The sequence below is a fragment of the Panthera leo genome, chromosome A3 (genome assembly GCF_018350215.1).
Source record: "Panthera leo isolate Ple1 chromosome A3, P.leo_Ple1_pat1.1, whole genome shotgun sequence".
NCBI classification, from domain to species: domain Eukaryota; kingdom Metazoa; phylum Chordata; class Mammalia; order Carnivora; family Felidae; genus Panthera; species Panthera leo.
Window position 1 is genome coordinate 110,765,500 of NC_056681.1, and position 7,903 is coordinate 110,773,402.

At 40.8% G+C, this 7,903-nt stretch overlaps 1 pseudogene; it reads left to right on the plus strand.

Annotated features, from left to right (window-relative positions):
• Positions 1–301: 301 nt before the first annotated feature.
• On the plus strand, positions 302–1,414 carry LOC122215115 (annotated as a pseudogene).
• The last annotated feature ends 6,489 nt before the right edge of the window (positions 1,415–7,903 follow it).

The following is a 7,903-nucleotide window of genomic DNA, read 5'->3' on the forward strand; positions in this document are numbered from 1 at the left end:
CCCTTCTCCTATCCCCATTCTTATCTGGTTTGGGGGAGCAAAATCCCTCTCAAAGCAATGAGGAGTTGCATGACCATGAACAGCGTTATTCTACCCAGGTCCAAAGTTCCTAGTGTATAAAATGGAAGAGGTTGTCAAGGTCACTTTTATTATTCTTTTTAAGCTGAAAATATGATTTGGTGGATTATAAGGTAGAAAGAATGCTTTGGAATGGGAGATACTTTTCAAAAAAATAGGTAAGTTTCTGGTTCTTTGTTCCTCCTTGCTTGACAGACAGCTGCATCTTCTGGTGCAGTGCCAGCCACATCCCTGAGACATGATGATGAAGGTTGGAGTAAAAGGATTTGTCATATTGGGCACCTGATTACCAAGTCTGCTTTTAACTCTGGCCAAGTGGATATTGTTGCCATCAATGACCCCTTCAATGACCTCAGGTACATGGTCTATATGCTGCAGTATGATTTTGCCCACAGAAAATTCCATGGGTCAGTCAAGGGTGAGAATGGGACACTTGCCATCAATGGAAACCCTATCTCCACCTTCCAGGAGCAAGATCCTGCCAACATCAAATGGAGTGATGCTGGTGCTGAGTATGTTGTGGAGTCCACTTGGGTCTTCACTACCCTGGAGAAGGCTGGGGCTCTCTTGAAAGGTGGGACCAAGAGGGTCATCATCTCTTCACCTTCTGATGATGCCTCCATGTTTGTGATGGGTGTGAACCATGAGAAGTATGACAACTCCCTCAAGATTTTCAGCAATGCCTCCTGCACACCGACTGCTTGGCTACTTTAGCCAAGGTCATCCATGACAACTTGGCATCATGGAGAAATTCATGACTCCAGTCCATGCCATCACTGATACCAAGAAGGTCAGAGAGGCCTCTTTGGGAAGCTGTGGTGTAATGGCCAAGGGGCTGCCTAGAACATCATCCTGGCTTCTACTGGTGCTGCCAAGGCTATAGGCAAGGCCATCTCTGAGCTAAATAGGAAGCTCATCTGCATGGCCTTCTGTGTCCCCACCTCCAATGTGTCCATCATGGATCTGACCTACTTCCTGAAGACAGCTGCCAAATATGATGACATCAAGAAGGTGGTGAAACAGGAATTGGAGGGTCCTCTTAAGGGCATCTTGGCTACACTGTGGACTAGTTTGTCTCCCATGACTTTAACAGGAACACCCACTCTTCTATTTCGATGCTAGGGTTGGCACTGCTCTCAATGGCCACTCTGTCAAGCTCATTTCCTGGTATAACAATGATTTGGCTGTAGAAACTAGGTTGTGGACCTTATGGGTTAACATGGCCTCCAAGGAGTCAGAGACCCTGGGACCAGCTGAGGGCTGAGAACAAGAGAAAGAGAGAGGCCCTCAGCTTCCGGGGAGTCCTTACCCCAGCTCATCCTCCAACACACTGAGAATCTCCCAACCTCCACAGTTTCCATCCCAGACACCTTGAAGAAGGGGAGGGCTCAGGGAACCCTACTTTGTCATGTACCATCAATAAAGTATAGTGTACTATAAAAAAAGGTAAATTCCTATAAAACATAAATTTTAACATATGCCTTAAAGTAAATCAGGAAGGGGGATTAGTGGAGTCAGAACAACTTAACTTGGGGTTAAGAAATAACCAAATTCCAGGAGCAGCAAGGAAATAAATGTGGTTGCAGTGACATGTATGGGCCAGGACTGTGAGAGATGAGAGATGGGCTTCTCTGTCCTGATGTTTCCAACAGGGCCAAGAGATTTGTTATACACATAACAAAAACAAAAAGACAAAAAAAAAAAAAATACTCATACCTAAAAGAACCTCTTTATTGAGAAGGTTCCAATTATACAACTTTTAGAATCAGAATGCCTCAATGTGATGAATTACCCAATTACATAAACTCCCAATTATGCAGATAGATCTACATTTTGTGACAATATTTGACCAATTTGGAAAATAACAGAAAAATAACACATTTTTTTTGTGTGTGGAAGTATTTGAAGAGTTTAGAAAACACAGAGAAAAAATTAGAACCTCTCTCTCATCCATAAATAATTATTGTGACACAAAAATAGATGGACCATGAAGAAATTTGGAGAAGGAAGTTTTTAAGAGAAAATAAAGATCTATAATCCATCTGTAAAGAGCATCAGAAGGGGGTTGTGTGAAATAGAGTGAAAACATTATAAATTGGAAGGTAACTTGACTTGTTTTTAGCCCTACATTATAATTATTTGAGAATAATAGTCATATATTTATCACTTGAGTCACATATTTTCTACCTGATTAAAATACACTAAATTTTTCATACTTAGTAATTTTTTCTCCTTATTGGTGACAAAAGTGCAGAATCTGCGGTGTATTTTCATATTGGCATTGGAGACTAGCAATCTGGATAGGTGAAGGAAATCCTGATGAATCCAGGAGAGATGAAGCACCAAATTGAAAGGTAATGCATAGGAGACACTGTTGGTTATTTAAGCAACAGGCATTTATCCTGCCCTTCCCTATTAACAGATTCTGATTTTGTTCAGTAATTCAGGTGAGTGGCAATGTACTCAGGGTAGGTGGATCCCTTCTTGGGTTCCATGGGCTGAATCATGGTTAGATTAACCGAGGCAGGGTAGTCCTTTGCCCATGAGTGATTAAGGGGTGGGAATGGGGCATATGACCCAGTTCTGACTCATGACTTAGAAGAAAGTGTTTGCTGGGGAATTCGGGGAAAGATTTTTCTTTCTGATAAAAATAGACACAAGTAGGAAGAGATACCTTCCCATTTTGTTTCTGCCTTTGCGTGTTGTCAAATGAAGAGATGATGTTTGGTACCATGGCAGCCATCCTATGTTCATGAAGAGAGAGGTAAAAATATCTCAGAGAATATAACCCAGAGCCCTGGCACTGGAGGCCTCATTATTTAACTAACCTTGAAAATCTATAACTTCGATCTTCTTGTTATTTGAAATAGTTACCTCATCTAAGGTTTTTTTGTTATTTGCAGGCAAAACTATAGACCTAATCCTGTTAATGTGTGTTCACTATGGACTCAAACAGTACTGAATTTGAATCGAGGCTTTATCAGTTAATATCTGTATGACCTTTATAGATCATTCTTAACTCTTCTGACCCTCAGTTTTCTTATCTCTGAAATGGGGATAATACTGGAGTCCAACTCCCTGGATTGTTGAGAGGATTAAATGACATACTGCATTTAGAGCAGTCAGTTAAATGCTGGCTGCATGGTGAACACACATGCAGAAGTTACCATATTTTTAAAAAAGTTTATTTATTTATTTATTTTGAGAGAGAGTGAGAAAGGGCGGGAAAAGGGCAGAGAGAGAGAGGGAGAGAGAATTCCAAGCAGGTTCCTCACTATCAGTGTGGAGCCTGATGTGGGGCTCGAGCCCCTGAACCATGAGATCATGACCTGAGCCAAAATCCAGAGTCTGATGCTTAACCCACTGAGCCACATGGTGACCCCAGAAGTTAACTTTTTGTTTGGTTACTACTAAGATGCTTGTGACTGTAACACAGGCAGCTCTGGAGGGCTCTATCAAAGCAAGTTAGAGAAAAGTAAGCACTCTCTTCCATCTTGCTTGCCCCTGATTGGCACTATTCTGTTCACAAAATGGCCCTTTCGTTCCCTCCTTAACTGTTGCAGAAGAGTCCAGAACAAGGAGGACTCAGAGACACCTGTGCATTGGAGGAACTGGGGCTAGCTTTGTAGAAAATTGTGCATATTGAGATGTGTTATTAAAATGGAGATTGCAGGTGGTTCTGGAGTTAAGCAAGATATGAGGGCATCTGGAAGTAAGCAGGAGGTTTAGTCTGAGAGAGGACCAAAAAAAATTGACTTAGAAGAACATTTCAGGAACTCACTGAAGACTAAAGAAATCAAAGTAATATCTGGCAGTTGGGGAAGACAGAAGAGGGCACTTCCACGTTATGTAACTACCAAAATTGTTGAGTTTTAGTAGCTGCTTCTCTCCTCCTTGCTTTCATTTTTTGTATTCAGTCCCAGGTAAGTAATAAGGATTGAAATGGTACAAGGAGGACAATTTACAAACAGTTCTTTCTTTCATCTCTATGCCACTGAAATCATTTGTTTGCTTGTTTTTGTTTTTATTTTGCTTTTCTGTCAACTCTTGAAATAATATTGACTTGAATGGAGCCTCTTGGTTTGAAAAGCTTATATGGCCAAACCTACTGCAAGGAAGCCAAGAGAGTGAGAAAGTACAAGCTGGAGGTCTTCTGCTCCAAAGTGGGACTTAGTGACTCTGAAAGCCATGATGCGACAGGGGACTACCTCAGCACCTGCCTCCTGTCTGCATCATTTCCTCTGCCCTGAAGGTTGTGTAGGAGTTAAGGGGAAGCAGCAGTGTGACTGAACAATCTCTAGCAATCTGATATGGAGTCTCATGATTTTAGTACTTCACTATGACAAAATCTAGCTTCAGAGTTTCCCAGACATCGAAGTTACCTTCCGATTGCATAAGAATCACCTGATGTGGTTGCTAACAGATTTTATGGAAGGTCTAGTGCAGAACACTTGTATGGGGTCCAGGAATCTGCACTTTTCAACAAGCAGCTTTGGTGATTCTAATACAGGTGGCCTAGGAACTACATTTTTTAAAAACAAGCTGTAAATACCAGGCCTACCTTCAAAATGCCTTTCTCTTCCTTTCAACACTCAAGATATACAACGATAAGAGATGCTACTTTTGAATAAATACTGCAAAACTCTCTTTAAAAATTAAACTTAACTGGGCAATGTTCTGAAATTAGAACTTTGCCTTGTTAGACTGGGCTACTATCAGAAGGAACATACCTCTCCTGGGAAAAGCCAACACCACTGAGAAATCCAAGGACCAACTAATGCTGCCTCCTCAACCGTCAACCCCTCCCTCACTCAAGGGAAGAGCCCTTTTTCTTTTCTTTTTAAGTAGACTTCACACCCGACCCTGAGATCAAGACCTGAACTGAGATTGAGTCTGACACTTAACCAATTGAGCCACGCAGGTGGGCTGTTTTTGATGTCAACAGGAACTGTGCCTGAAAGCAAAACAAGTGGGGACGATGTGAGCCAATGGCGTCAGAGAAGTCACATTCAGACACATTTAATAGATTAATGAATGAATGAAATTTTATAATATGTGCAGAGACAGGTAAAACTTTAGTGACATGGTAAAGGAACAGATCCATGATTTCCCCCTGTATTGGGAGGACCCAGCTATAGACATGAAGTTGGAGGCAGTCTGGCTGATTGGTACTCAGTAGTGTGGTTGTAAAAGAGGAGGAAGGGGGCACCTGTGTGGCTCAGTCCGTTAAGCATCTGACTTTGGCTCAGGTCATGATCTCAAGGTTCGTGGGTTCAAGACCCATGTCAGGCTCTGGGCTGACAGCTCAGAGCCCGGAGCCTGTGTCTCCCTCTCTCTCTGCCCTTGCCTGTTCATGCTCTGTTTCTCTCTCAAAAATAAACAAACATTAAAACATTAAAAAAAAAAAAAAAAAAAAAGAGAAGGCAGGCAGGAGAAAAGGAGGAGAGGCTTCCACTCTAAATCATTGCTGACAATCTTTGTCACCATGCATGCCTGCACAGGAAGCTTTCTCCCACAAATTTCATCAGACATGTGACAAAATGAGTTAAATGGGTGTCAGAAGAGATATTTTAACTTTTTCTGTTTTTTTTTTACATGAACTCATTTTACTGGTGTTAAGAATTCTCTTTCCAAAAAGAATGTAAGTAAGCATATACCTGAAAAATTTCCTTACTATTTCAGAGATTCATGGCCCTCGTGCCACTCATCTGGAGACTCCTGTGGAGCATGTCTTCTCTAGAATATATATTGAAGATCCTAGAAATGGAATTCAGGGGTAGGCTATTCCAATACAAATGAGATTTTGGCTGAGTATGACATTGACTTCATCATAGCCTCTTTCTGGAGTCAACTGTTTGGTCCAAGTCCTGGCTCTCCCCTGCCTCTCCCCACATCTCCTCACCCCACCCCTGCTGTAGCACAAGAGGCAGCCTACCAGCCCCCCTTTGACACAGGTCCATATTTCTAAAACACAGATATGGTTCCACACATGTGAGGAATGAAAGAATGAATGTGTAAAGTCCTCACCTGACACATAAAGGTTTCCTGATATTATTATTTTATTCCTTAATGAATGAGGCAAACGTGGGCCACTTATCCAGTCAGTCTTGCTATAAAGTTTACAGTTATCACTTAAATTCTTATTCTTTCATACATACTTTATTTTTTCAAATAGAATAAAGTCTCCATGAGGATATATATATTTCTTATTTTAGAGAGAGAGAGTGCATGAGGAGGGGAGAGGGAGAGAAAGAGGGAGGGTGAGACAGAGAGAGAGAGGGAGAGAATCTTACGCAGGCTCCATGCTCAGCGTGGAGCCCAACATGGGGCTCAATCCCACAACCCTGGGATCAGGACCTGAGCCAAAATCAAGAGTTGAACACTCAACCGACTGAGCCACCCAGGTGCCCCAATGAGGACTGATTTTAATGTTTTAGATCCCGTGTCTCATACAGAATGGATACTTCATAAAAATATGTAGAAAAAAATGAATGTGTGGAATGAATTTTACTAGGCCTAAGTGTCCTCTCATCCTTCCCTTCCTTTACACTTCATTGCCACTGCTTTCATTTAGAACCTTGTTCTTCCTTATCAGCACTCTCAAAGTAGCCATGGCCTATTAAAGCATTTCTGAAACCTGCTACTGTTAGAATCATTTGGGGGGATTTTGACTACATATTTCTAGCCCCTTTGAGATGGATAGAATTAGTGGCTCTGAAGTGATAGTACTGAGGGAAGTGGAATATTTTCAAAAGTTTCTCAGGTGATTCTTAAATAATGCTAATTTTTGAAACTACTTGTTCTGTATTAAAGAGTTTAAATTGGGTTGCCTGAGTGACTCAGTTGCTTGAGCATCTGACTCCTGATTTCAGCTCAGGTCATGATCCCAGCATTCTGGGACTGAGCCCCAGGTCAGACTCTGTGCTGAGTATGGAGCCTGCTTAAGATTCTTTCTCTCTCCCTCTGCCCCTCTCTCTACTCTTTCTCTCTTTCTTCCTCTTTCTAAAAAAAAAAAAAAAAAATTCTAAATTGCTTCATCCTTTCATGAATGGCCCTTTAACCTTTCATTCACTTGTCTGTACTTTCCCAAGCACTGCCTACCACTCCCCATATGTATCCTATAGCCCAACTATACAAAACACCTATCCTATTTCCTAGTGCCCCATTCTGGGTGTACTTCTGAGCTCTGGAGGAAGAGGTCAGTTTTTTGTTTGTTTTTATTAAAGTCAGATGCTAAAAACTATTTTATTTTCCAGATTCATGCCCCCTTAAAGCTCTCCAACAAAATCTTAGTTTATTTGGTTCGTTGGCAGAACAAAGATGATGTTTATACCCTGAAGCAAATGAGCTATTTTTTTTTCAATCTGAGATTTAATTTATATATGATAAAATTCAACTCTCTTGAAAGATAAAATTCAGTGATTTTGAGTATATTCACAAATATTTGCAACTATTATCATTATCTAATTCCAGAACATTTTTATCACCCTACAAAGGAACTTCCTTCACATTACAAATCATTCTGCATTCTTCATCACCCATCTTCAAAGTCTCTGGCAGTCATCCCCTTTTTTTATTTCTATGGATTTGCTATTCTGGACATTTTGTATGAATGGGATCATATATTACGTGGCCTTCTTGTGTCTGGCTTCTTTCACTTAGTATAATGTTTTCATGGGTCATCCATGTTGTAGCATTATCAACATTTTGTTCCCTTCAATAAGTAAATAAGATTCAATTAAATGAGAATACCACATTTTGTGTATTCATTCATTTATTGATGGACATTGGGTTGTTTTTACCTTTTTGTCATGTGAAAAATCTT